The sequence below is a fragment of the Equus przewalskii genome, chromosome 28 (assembly GCF_037783145.1).
Source record: "Equus przewalskii isolate Varuska chromosome 28, EquPr2, whole genome shotgun sequence".
NCBI classification, from domain to species: domain Eukaryota; kingdom Metazoa; phylum Chordata; class Mammalia; order Perissodactyla; family Equidae; genus Equus; species Equus przewalskii.
In genome coordinates this window covers 20453748-20467019 of record NC_091858.1, presented here as the reverse complement: position 1 = coordinate 20467019, position 13272 = coordinate 20453748, and the positions used below count along the sequence as shown (strand labels likewise).

Below are 13272 nucleotides of genomic sequence, written 5' to 3'. Positions count from 1 at the left end.
TCACTTAGCCCAGAAATGAAGTGAAACTAAGCTGCCCATGGAAGCCTGTGAGTACACATTTGAAATAAACAGTGCTATGCAGGATTCCAACTTGTGTGTTTGTTTATATTTTCCCCAGAAGAGGGAAAATTGGTTATAAAAATCCTATGTATAGCAGCAGAGCCTTGACTGATATAGTGCCAGGAAGGAGAGGATGGCCAAAAAGACCGGGTAGGGTTTTGCTCTGCTGTGCACAAGGTCGCCAGGAGTCGGAATCTACTCCATGGCGTCAAAACAAGAGGGAAGTGAAGAAAAATTTCTCTGATTATTCTTGGCCTTCCGAGGAGGCCGGATCTATTTACCTAACACGGCTTGGTCAACAGCACACTCAAACAGGCCAGAAGAAGGTATCATCTAGCAATAAGGATAACTTCAATAACATTAGGCATTTCACTATTTTCAAAACACACACGTATATATAAATGCTTATTTCATCACCAGATAGTTCTGCTAGGTGGGCAAACAAACTCTTCAACTTATCATCTCCACTCTAGGGACGAGGCAGCCTGCAGTAAGACAGGCTGAATTTCTTGGTGCAATCAGAGTTATTCACTTACAGAGCACAAGGATTCAGGAATGAATAAGACACGTACAAAAAAATCACAAAACATGTTGCATCTCTAAAATGCTCTTTAATGTTTTTGGAACATATGAGGCTAATCCCAATGAGAAATTTAAAAACTGCCACTAAGTAGTCAACCTTTCTCTAAATTCAAGTTGCGTTTCTACGACCCAATGTACTTACAGCCTGATTAACCAGCCAGTTTTTCAAAATTTAGTCTGGCATCTAACAAATATTTTAAATCCTTTTAATGTCATTTCAAGGAAATTATGTGTATATTAAAGTCAAGGGGGAAAATATTCCTCTAAAATGAGGAGTTATTTCAATAAAATATTTTTTCAGCAAGATATGCATTGGAAGATTATAAATGGAGAACTATGACATGATGTGCTCTTCTGTTTTTCGGCATGGAAAAAATTAAAAATAGTGTATTTTGCCTTGTTATTTCCACAAAAGCACTTAGCAACCTTTCATATTTTCAACATCATTTCTTGACAAGACAAAGAGAAGAGCAATCTGTGGGTGGCACTCTGAAATAGTAAGCAGAGGAGTGTCTTATTAAGAAAGAACATCACATCACGCCAGCTGTTAGAATGTTCGCCAACTCTACTTCTCTAAGAATCAGAAGAAACATCCCCCTGATTACTTATGAGGTAGAGTGACTTTACTTTTGGTATCCAAATGAGGTCATTAATTTGAAAGGATAGGGCCTCACAACTAACGCAGTCACCTTTAAAAAAGTAAAGGAAGGAGGAAATTAAGCAGTCACCTTATTTAGGATTTTTTTCTCCGTTTGTCACATTAGTCTTCTTCTATTCTTCTCTTTAAGACAAATGTGATCTAAAATATCACTGAATGGAAGCTGTGGGTAACTCTGAAGAATTAATCTCACGTATTTGGGTGTTTGGTTTTTAAGTGCAGTTAAGAAATTACCATCCTCAAAACTGTTAATTAATGCTAAAACTGGCAATTCTTCTATTTCCTTCCAGCTTCAGAGTGCTGGTGAATGCTTGATTCTCTTTGGACTTTTAGATTATAAAAGCAACAGCATATAAATCTAACTTCATTTCTTTCACTTCTGCCATCGACATAGTGTAAGAGTTGGCATGGTGACTCTTTCTGCTTCCTTCTACTTTTTAACCTATCTGAATCTTTATATTTAAAGTGGGATTCAAGTGGACAACATATAGTTGGATCTTATTTTATTTATCCACTCTGATAATCTCTGTCTTTTTATTAGTGTATTTGGACCAATCAGATTTAAAGTAAGTACTGATGTGATTGGATTAATATTCACCATGTTTTAACTGTAACTTTCTTGCATTTACTCTTTGTTTCTTTTAGTCTCTTTTTCTTCTTTCTCTCATTTTAACTGAGCATTTTGTAGGATTCTATTTTATCTCCTCTCCCAGCACATGAATTATACTTCTTTTTAAAAATTTTAGCAGTTTCCTTAAATTATGTAATTCACATTTTTAACTAAGCTAAGTTCACCTTCAAATAGCACTACACCACTATAGGGAATACCCTATAACAGAGTAGTCCCGATTGTTCCCTGCTGTCCCTTAGGACACTGTTATCTGCTATTGACTGAATTGTATCCCCCTCAAAACTCATATGTTGAAGCTTTAACCTCCAATGTGATAGTACTTGGAGACAGGGCCTTTGGGTGATAATTAGATTTCAACGAAGTCATGAGAGTAGGGCCCCCATGATGAGGAAAAGGAAGAAGAGGAAGAAAGAACAAAGCTTGCCCTCTCTCTCAGCCATACGAGGACACAGCAAGAAAGCAGCCATCTGCAGCCAGTAAGAGGGTCCTCACCGGCAGCTGAATCAGACACCACCTTGGTCTTAAATTTACCAGCCTCCGCAACTGTGAGAAATAAATAGCTGTTTTTCAAGCCACCTCGTCTATGGTATTTTGTTATTGTGGCCCAAGCTGACTAATACATTATCAATGATATCATTTAACCGTATGCTATAATCACCCAATACAATGTTGCTATTATTACTCTAAACAATGTTATCTTTTAGATCAATTAAAAATAAGAAAAGGAAAAGATTTTTTACTTTCCTTTCCTCCTGCTCCAGTGCTCTTCCTTTGTTTATGCAGCTCCAAGTTTCTGACCTGTATCATTTTCCTACTTCCTGAAGAACTACTGATAATATTTGTGTGAGAGCAGGTCTTCTGGCAGTGAATACCCTCACTTTTCATTTGGGTGAGAAAGTCTTTGTTTTTCCTTCACATTTGAAGGATAATCTCTTCTGACACAGAATTTAAAGTTGCTAGGGTTTTTTCTTTCTTTCTTTACTCTCTCTGCTCCTCTCTCTTCTTGTTTGCATGGTTTCTGATGAGAAGTCTGCAGTTCTAATTCTTGCTCCTCCTTGGGTAAAATGCTCCCCCACCTCCAGCTTCTTTCAAGATTTTCTCTTTGTTTTCTGCAATTTGAATGAGAGCCCTGGGTGGAGATTTTTTATATTGATCCTTCTCGATGTTCTCTAAGCTAACTAGACTTGTGATTTGATGTCTCTAATGAATGTTGGAAAGTTCTCAGCTTTCATTACTTCAAATATTTCTTTTGCTCTGCTCTCTCTTTCTTTTCCTTCTGGTAATTCGATTTAGATATATGTTATACCTTTTGCAGTTGTCCCACAATTTTTGGACGTTTTGGTTTTTCATTATTCTTTTTCTCTTTCCATTTCAGTTTAGAACATTTCTATTGACATATATTCAAGCTCACTAATTCTCTCCTTAGCTGTGTCTAGCCTGCTGATGAGTCCATCAAAGTCATTCTTCATTTCTGTTGCCATATTTTTCCCTTTTAGACTTTCCTTTTGATTTTTTTCTTAGAGTTTCCATTTTTCTGATAACATTATCCATGTGTTTTTACATGTTGCCCACCTTTTTTTATTGGAGCCCTTTACAAATTGATCACAATTATTTTACATTCCCTATCTGCTAACTGTAGAATCTGTCATTCTAAGTCTGGTTCTGATGTTTGTTTTGTCTCTTCAGACTGTGTTTTTATTTGGCATGCCTTCTAATTTTTTGCTGAAACCAGACATGGATATATATCTCTCCATGGCCTTCAGTATGAGGATTTATGTTAATCTGGCTAGGAGTCGGGCTATGTTTAGTGTTTTCTGTAGCTACAGCTGCCAGAGGCTTCAGATTCCTCAGGTGTCCTTTTTATGTGTCTCTAGTTGTCATGAAGTTTCCTTAAGAACTCCTCCGCAGATAGAGTCTGCATCTTTCAGCTCAGCTCTAATTCATTGTTACTATACCGGAGCCCCATGGGTAAGTGCTAAGGTGTGCAGGATGAGAAGCATTCTAGAATCTCATGATTAAATCTCAGGGTTTTAGTGGGTCTGTATCCCCGAGATGTGACCTTTGCAAGTGTTTCTTAGTTTTCCTTCCCTCCCTCACTTGTGATACAGGAAGGCTAGAGGGGACCGGAATCAGAGAAATACCCTTCCCCGAGGTGGGATAAATCCCTGGGAGTCTTTTTCCTTGGATACTGGACCTTTGTTACAGAGAAGGCTCTGGGCATATTTTATAAGTGTTACTCTTCTCATCCCTCTGCCAGAACCACAAGAGGCTCTCTCTCAGCTCTTCACCATGAGATGCTAGTGAGATTCCAAGCTCCAGATGGAGTGCAGGGGCTCCTTAAGATGAGGGACCTCTGGGGTTTCCCACTCTCAAATTATTCCACACTTAGCCTCTAGCAATTTATCAAAATTAGCACTTAGGTGTTTCTACAAGTGTCTGGTCTCCACTGCTTCTGCCCCCGAGAAGCTGATCTTGGCTGTAATTCTCTGTATGTGGCTGTCTCTCCAGATTTCAGGATGATAGTTTGCCCTGTGACCTCAGTTCTCTGCTGAGTCCAAGAAAATTCACTGATTGTCAGTTTGTTCAGCTTCTAGTTGTAAAGACAGAGCTATGACTTACAAGCTATGTATATATCAGCGGGAGCTGTAATAGGAAGTCTCTAGACTTAGCATTAGAACATTTTTACTTGGTGATTTCCTCAGGACAGTCCCTGGAATGTATCATTCTCTTCTTCAGGACCAAAGTGATACAGGATTAATATATTCAAAGAACCAAGAGTTCTACTTTTAGGCAGCCATAGGCTTAAATTATTGAAGACAGATATTTAACCATTCTCTTAAATCTAAAGGGAATTAAGTTAATTATTCAATCTTAATAACTGATTTCAGCAATTAGTAATGGCCATTAATAGAAATCTGTACTACCGGCAAATCAAATTTTAGGCTGAATTATACTGCACAATAGATTTTAAGAAACTTGATGGTCTAGATGTTATCTATACCATATATATAATGTGTGTGTGTATGTTCCCCCCATAGCAATTTCAGATGTATTATCCACTCTTCTCTACCCTCCTCTATGTGCTAGGAAACTAATCTATGTATCTAAATCAAAGTGCTGCCTTGCTTTCTGGCTTCTGGTTGTATTCACCAAAGGACAAGAACTCAGATAGAAGGAAAGGAATGAGGCTGAGGTACCAGTTCTCTCAGCTCATTCCCTATGTGTTCCCATCGGATTGAGTACATCCCTAGAAGTTCATAGCTCCTCCCCACTGTGTACCTTTCCACGGAATCTCCCCTTTAGGGTTTTCAACTCTTCCCGCTTGCTGCCCATTTATGCCTGGGCTTATAAAAGCCCAACTGTTTATGTGCCTGAACTCTGGTTCAGTTTTTAGTATCTAAGTCAGAAAAATTCACAACCCACGTTATATTATGATAATGCAATAATGCCATTCCCACAGCTCCTTTTGTCTCCCCACTTTGCCTGAGACTATAGGATATCAGTGTATCTAAAGGAAGAAGGAATAGTGTTTTGGCTGCTCCAAAAGTAACATTTATGTAGGAGAGATAATTGCCTAGTTAAAGACCTTACATTTCTGAGCCAGGACTAGCAACTTCGCTCGAATTTCCAGGATGCAATCAGTTCTATGGTCTTTTAGTTGCTGGAAATTCCTTCCAAATTCTGGCAGTGTTGAGCATCAGACCCACTTTGGGTGTTATTGTGAATTTTGGGATTTTTTTTTATCTTAGATATTTTACTAGAAAGTTAGGAGAGGATTTCAGGCACTGTTGTAAACCCAAAGTCTGAATATTGAATTAGTAATAACTATTAAACAGACCACAAACATTTTACCCTCCCACATGAGGCTCAACACAATATGGCGCTAGCTTCTTACATGTACTCCATGCTTGAGCTAAACTACCTGGATATTCTTGAATTTCCCCAAATCTCTGACTTTGTTTTCTTACCTTCTGTTAGGATTCCCTTCGCTCCAGAAGAAGTTCTACACTTTATTCAAGGATTATCATGGATAGCAACTCCTCTATGAAACATACTCTGTATCTTCAAGAAGATAGTCTCTCCCCTTCTTTTGAACAATTATTGTACATTACTTATTTCTTTCATTGTTTTTCCGCAATGCACACACACACACAGTTGATTCTCATTATTTGCTGTAGTTACATAAGTTGTACAAGGTCACTGCAAACACCGATTTAGCAAATACTGAACTCCCAGGAGACATACAGGGTTAGGTTCCTGCAAGCCTTTGACCACAATATTTTTGTCAACAGATCAATACACAACCTTATTTTATGTGTGTTTCTCTTTAAAGACACTTTATGTAGTATATATCTTTGATTGATTAACATCAAACTCACAGCCAACAGCACTATAACTTCACACCTGAATGAAGATTATCACACCATATTTTCCCTGTAAGGCACACCGCAGCCTCCTTGTGCTTAGGAACACTAGACAGTGCTTCGGCGCTACACCGTGGGACCATTTCAAACAGCGAAGTCACCAACATAAAGCACAAAAGTACAAAAAGGATGGCACTAAATAGACTGTAAAAAGGATACTTGTTTACAGTGTGAAACAGAAGGCAGAGTGTCTCCTTGTTCAACGTCACCTGGGAACGTGCACATCGGTGGCTCAAGTTTTTGGCCACTCTGCGCATGTCTCTGAATCACTGCAAAAGTACCATGACTATTGATTTTGGTGTCACAAATAAATTTTAGCCATTAGACAAATTTGCAAATACCGAATCTTTGAATAATGATAGATGTTTGTGTGTGCGTGTGTGTGTGTGTGTCTACATGTATTAGGTACCTGCTCTGTACCGGATTAGGCATTGTGAATGTATAATGGAAGGGGTTCACAATCTGGAAAGGAAGATAAAAAATAAACTGATGCTTACAATGTGGTGTAAGATATGTGGGAGAAAAGTGCATGGTACTATGAGGTTTCACAATGAGGGTACCTGGAGAAGCATCAAAGTTCAGGAAAAGTTTCCTGGAAAAAGTGGTCCATGAGCTGAGTCCAGAAGGACAATTAGAGCAGAAAGTTTAGCATTTTATTCCATAGCATCGAGTCCAGGGCCTGGGTACATTATAAGTAAACAATAAGGATAAAGCTCTGAATAGCAAGGTCTGCTTAAGTGAGAAACAAAATAGGAGAAAAAAATATTTTACCTAACTGAAACTTGGATACGCAATTACTTCTACAACGTAGGAGACCCATTGCAGCCACTATAATTACCGAAGCAGAGCACAGCACTTTCCTGTGAGAAAGACATCATGCATGACGACATCACATATGACTAAATGGGGACAGGCAGAGCCCTGAAAGATTGACAGCAGCCAAAATCTGGGGAGACTCAAATGTCATGCAGAAGAAGAGTAGACTGAGAAGGACTCCTGAGAGAATAAGAAGGATAATCAATTGTGGCATCCTCACATCAACATGGAAGCTTCATGGAGGGAGGGCTTAGTATTGGAAAGAGTCCACGTAATATGAAGAATGCGAAGCATCCATTAGATTTCACAGCAGGAAGGTCACTGTTGACCTTGGCAGGAACAAGTTCAGTAGAGAACTGGAGGTGGAAGCCAGGTTGCAGTGAACTGAAGAGCAAAATTAATGTTGTTTGTGTGTTTTGTTCTCTAACCCAAGCCACGCTGGCCTTTTTCAGCTTCTCAAACATGTCATACTCCCTCTGGATGAGGGTCTTAATGTCATCTCTCTTCTCTCTGCCTGGTTAGTTCCTTATTAGACTTAATTGTCTCCTATGTTGCTTCCTCTGCAAGGTCTACCCTGAATACCACATGCCACCCACCATATTGCATCTTCTTGTGACATATTCTCATAGCACCCTATCACTGATTCTAATTCTGTCTATCTGATTATTTGAATAATATCTGCTGCCCCTTCCCACACCTTGATGAAGATCGAGACCATGTCTTGTTTCCCTGACAGTGGTATCCCCAGCACCTAGTGACATACCTGGTATGTGATTTTTACTCAACTAATAACTATTCTCAGTATAAGACTAAAAGTTTATTGAATTTATTCATTAATTTTGTTTCCCCCAGTGCCTTGCATATGCAAGAGCTTAATAAATATTTTCAAACAATAGTTAATTAATTTGCAATTTAAAAAAAGAAACTATCTGGAATGTCACATAGCATCTAGAATCCTCCCCCAACACTGTCATTTTGCTTTGTCCCCCACTGTATCCCGTTTGCCAGAATGACGCCTGGCACAGAAGGGGTGCACAACAGTTTTTTGTTGAATTAACAAATAAATGATTGAATGAATAGAAAATTGCAATGAGTTATAGTCCAATCTATATCTTAAGTTTATAAAGTCACAAGTAAAATTTTAAAAAATTAGAAAAGAGCAACAGCTTCTATGATGATTCTGCAAGGCAAAGAGATCATTTCAAAGGAAATTCTCACTCTATTATCACCTACACTATGAGGAATGAAATGAAGAGGTACTATCAGAAATCAAGGTGGCATAACAAGGATCTTTCTAATAAGCTCAAATTCAAAAGGTTATGAATAATAAATACAAGATTTGCACATGACCTAGGACACATATGAAAGACTATTATGAGCATCACCTAAGATATGCTAAAGCCAGAGTAACGGAAAAATGTAAAAAAATAAAAAGGAAAAAATAGACAGAAGGATTTCATGTTCTATACGCAGCTATAAGAAACATATGAAATAAATAGAGCTGAAGATCATATATTAGCACACAGAACTTAAGAGCATCACCATCATTAGCTACTAAGAAAGTGCAAATCAAAAGCACAATAAGATATTACTCCACGTGAACTAGAATGGCTAAAAGAATAAGACTGACAACAGCAAGCAGTGGTGAAGATATGGAGAAATTAGACCTCTTGTATATTGCTGGTGGGAAGGTAAAATCATACAACTACTTTGGAAAATATTTGTCGGTTTCTTATAAAGCTAAACATGAACTTACATTTTGACCCAACTCCACTCTTGGGTATTTATACAAGAGAAATGAAAACTTATGTCTACAAAAAGACCTGTCTAAATGTTCACAGTAGCTTTGTTTACAATGGCCAAAAGCTAGAAATAGCTCAAATACCTATCAATAAGTCGGCAGATAAAGAATTGATTCTCAAAAACTAAAACAGAAATGGATTACATATACATTCCACAACATGGATGAGCCTCAAAAATGTTTAAGTGAAATACGCCAGAATAAAAGACCACATACTATACGATTCCATTTTATTTGAAGTCCTAGAAAAGGCAAAACTAAACTATAGTGGTAGAAATTAGATCAAGGGTTTCCTGGGGTGAGTTACGGTCTAATCTATACCTTAAGTTTATAAACTCACTTATGAATTTACCTATCGTTGGGAAAGGACATAAGGAAATGTTTTGAAGTGATGGAAGTGTTCTAGATCTAATATGTAATGGTGGTTACATGGCTATACACATTGGTCAAACTTACTACATTGTACATTTAAAATGGATGCATTGATTTTATTGTACGCAAATTGTACCCCAATAAATTTTATTGCAATTTTTAAATCATATATTAATTGAAAAAGGAGAGAAAATAGAAATCCTCCAATTCTGTTTTGTTTCTTCTCTTGCTGTTAAGGAACATTTATTTAGTAGATTTAACCTCGATAGAAAGGGACCAAGATTAAATGTGGTGGAAAGATTGTAGAATAGCATCTAGTTCTTTTAAATAAGTTCAAGTTTTAAAACACAGAAATTATACCCTATGCATTTTGGTCAAGGTTCTTCATTGCCAAAACTAGAATCTATTCTAATAGTTTACACTGTGCTATGGACTGAATTGTGTGCACCGCAAGTTCATACAGTGAAGCCCTGACCCGCAATATGACTATATTTGGAGATGGAGCCTACAGAAGTAATTAAGGTCCTAAGAGTAGGGCCCTGATCCAATTGGAGTGATGTCCTTGTAAGAAGAGATACCAGAGAGCTTGCTCTCTCTCTCTGCCATGCGAGGACCCAACAAGCAGGTGACCTTACGCAAGCCAGAGCTCTAACCAGAAACCAACCCTGCTGGACCATGATCTGGGACTTCCCAGTCTCCAGAACTGTGAGAAGTAATGATAATAAATTTCTGTTATTCGAGTCACCCAGTCTATAAAATTTTTCTATGGCATCCTGAGCAGACTAACACACACTGAAATTGCTTTATAATAGGGTACTAGATAGCTTACAGAATCTCTGGCAGGACAAGGAAACCAGTTTTGGTTGCCACTCAGGGATTTGCCACTTCAACCTCTCCCAGAGCATCCCAAAAGAACCACGTATCTCCAGCACATGTTTGCAAGAGCCAACCTCCCCCGACACAGTCAATGCGTCCGCTGCCTCTCTTCATTCTTCCAGGTCCTCCACGGAGGTGTTTCCTGGCAGAGCCTAGGGGGGCCAGCCCACAGAATCCACCCACCAGCGTGCCCAGATCCCTGTTGGTAAGACCTCTGAGCTGCTTCCAGGGCGCTTCGAGGAGCTGCTCAAGGAAAAGTTGAAGAAAAGTTCAAAATATTCCACAGCGGAAAAGGAGACCAAAGAATCATAGACAAGACCAGTGAGCCTGGTGTTCCTCCACCAAATTTCAAAGAAGCCTGATAAAAGGATCATTTTTGAAACTGTAGTGGAAAAAAGTAATAATCATTGAAGGCCACACAATTTTATTACAATGAAGTTTCTCAGATTGGTATGACCAACTGACTTCGGAATGGCACTGAAGACGCCCCCATACTATAAGAGATTAAGAAACATGAGACAGGTTCAGAAAGGAAAGCAATTTTGATTTTCATCATCCTAAAAGGAAATTCGCTGGTACCTGCCATGAGAAACCCTTTTTTAATATGAACACACACAGTCACACATCCCAGCTTATCAAATTTGCAAACGGCACAGGTTGGAGGCGCCAGTGAACAGAGATGGCCTCTGACACTCTCTCTATGTTTTCTCCTGCTACTTCAACAGGTGTACTTCCCTTTTGCTCCACTGCAGTTGCACTACCTGCCTTGAAACTGGTTAAGAGCACTGGGCCAGAATGAAGAGATCACTCCCACAATTTATCTGTTTGATCTCACGCACTTCATTTCCCCTCCCTGGGCCTCTGATTTATCATCTGAACACAAGGATCATTTCCAAGTCCCATTTCAGTTCTTAATCTCCTTGATTCTTACGAAGCCTCTCGGTTCGGCAGCATTTTTTATCTTTCTGAGAAAGCGATTTTTAATCTGCTCTTACCTATGAGTTTTTAGGAGGCTATCTTATCAATATGTGCCTAAGCATTTGGAAATTGTTGGTTACAAAGAACAAATAAAGTATCTTGTGGTAGTCCCAGTGGTGTAGTGGTTAAGTTTGCTTGTTCCACTTTGGCAGCCCAGGATTCACAGGTTTGGATCCCAGGTGCAGACCTAGCACCACTCATCAAACCACACTGTGGCGGCATCCCACATCAAATAGAGGAAGATTGGAACAGATGTTAGCTCAGGGCCAATCTTCCTCACCAAAAAGAAACAAAAAAAAAGAATAAAGTATCTTTTCTGAAACATCTTTGTTCAAGAGCCCAGTTCATCACATGCTTCTCTTAGTATTCCCAGGGAGTGATTTAAAAACAAAACAAACAAAAAACTGGAGGAAGGAGAAAGATTGAGGAAGAGTATAAGTTGTGTCTGAAATCTTTAATGATTAGCCTATTCCTGGAACTTTCTAACAACAAGAATCATCTTTAAATTATGTTATGTGTTCACATCTCTCTGACTGAAACCCCAGAGAAGGCATGAGCTGGAACAACAGGTCCAATAAGAAGGGGAGAAATTCGGGTAACCTCTCAGCCTGCGTCCATGGCCGGCACGAGAAAGGGTCACCCTCCAATTTGCCCTTCTTTCTCACTACACTCTCATCACGTGAAGAGCTGCCTTGATATTTAACCAAAGTGCATACTCCTCTGACATTCTGAGCCTCCTGCAACTAGATCAGCTGGCTATTTTTATTACTTCATTTTACGGCTTTCAGAAAAATCAACTCACCTGTGATGTGTGGAATTTTGAAAGAGGCAAAGCAGTAGACCATATGGAAAGGGACGTTAGCCATGAATAATTTACAGCTCGATATTTCACATACAAAAAAAATTAGAAAATTTTATTAGGGATGATGGGAAGGCAGAACAGAGTTGTTCTCGTTTTAGTTTCACTTTCATTTCTGGATTCAAATCTCGAGGTGTTGGTGAACGCAATTCCTTTTAATCATCCCGGCATGAGCACAGCCATGCTAGTCCAAACACCTATGGTCTGCATCACTTATTCAAATGATGCATTTACTCTCAGGCTCCTAGTGAAAATATTGATAAGCCTCATTGCATAACATGACAGAGTCTAGATACTATGAGAAAATGAATCGGAACAAATAGAAATGCTGAATTTTCAAATTCATTTTCAAAATTAAAAACCATCTACTTGCAATTGGTATGTTATATATCTGTATACTTTCTGGCAAAACACTTTATGAGCTAAAGCCATAAGTAATGATCCCTGTGCAAAGGCTGACAATACTCTTTCTTGAAGCCTTTTGTCTTCGCAGATTTGCAGAGGGAAGAAATGATGGATATTCACAGAGAATGTCTAGATTTGGGGCACGGGGTTTGTAAAGAGCCCCAATTCCTTTTTCTGTATAACCAATAGGCCCCTTTCCCAACAACACACAAAGCAGTGGGAGCTAAGAACTCACCTTGAACTCCAAATATGTCCTCTTATCAAGCATTAAAAAAATGGTCCTTCAAATCCTCTTCCCGGAATGCTGCACGTTTTGTTGTCAGCTCCCTTCCTACTGAAGCTCGCTAGAGCCGTCAATTCCCCTGTTGCATTACCTGCTCTTCACATTCTGCTGAGGCCAGAATGTGTCAAACGGACAGATTGCTCTGCCAGAGACAGTCAGATTTTGTCAAACTAAGAAAATTAAACCCAGGCCCTGTCATAAAAACACAGCTTATGAGTCTGCCGGATGCACTAGCAAAACTGGTCTCGCTCACAGCTGCGCTCCCTCCTGGCATTTCGACATTGGCCAAATGTTGATTCAAAGCATAACCGAATCAGAAATCTCTCAAGCAACCTTGGCTTGAGCTGACACAGCCGACTGCTTTTGGGTAAGTGATGTTTGTCAACCCGGAGTCTGAATTGCTGACCATAAAACATGAGATAATGAACAAAAATTAGCTCCAGAAGTTACGATTGTCTGAACTTTTCTTTTCCTGGTTTTTTGACCCTTGGGAAAAATAGGAATTCTTGACTTCATCCTTCACTATG

At 39.0% G+C, this 13272-nt stretch overlaps 1 long non-coding RNA gene across 1 annotated transcript in view; it reads right to left on the bottom strand.

Annotated features, from left to right (window-relative positions):
- Window positions 1-13044, bottom strand: part of LOC139080060 (uncharacterized) — a 193207-nt gene extending 180163 nt beyond the window's left edge. The window contains exon 1 of the long non-coding RNA XR_011534189.1: window positions 12698-13044. This is a non-coding gene — a long non-coding RNA (uncharacterized lncRNA). The remainder of the gene's footprint in view (window positions 1-12697) is intronic.
- Window positions 13045-13272: the final 228 nt, after the last annotated feature.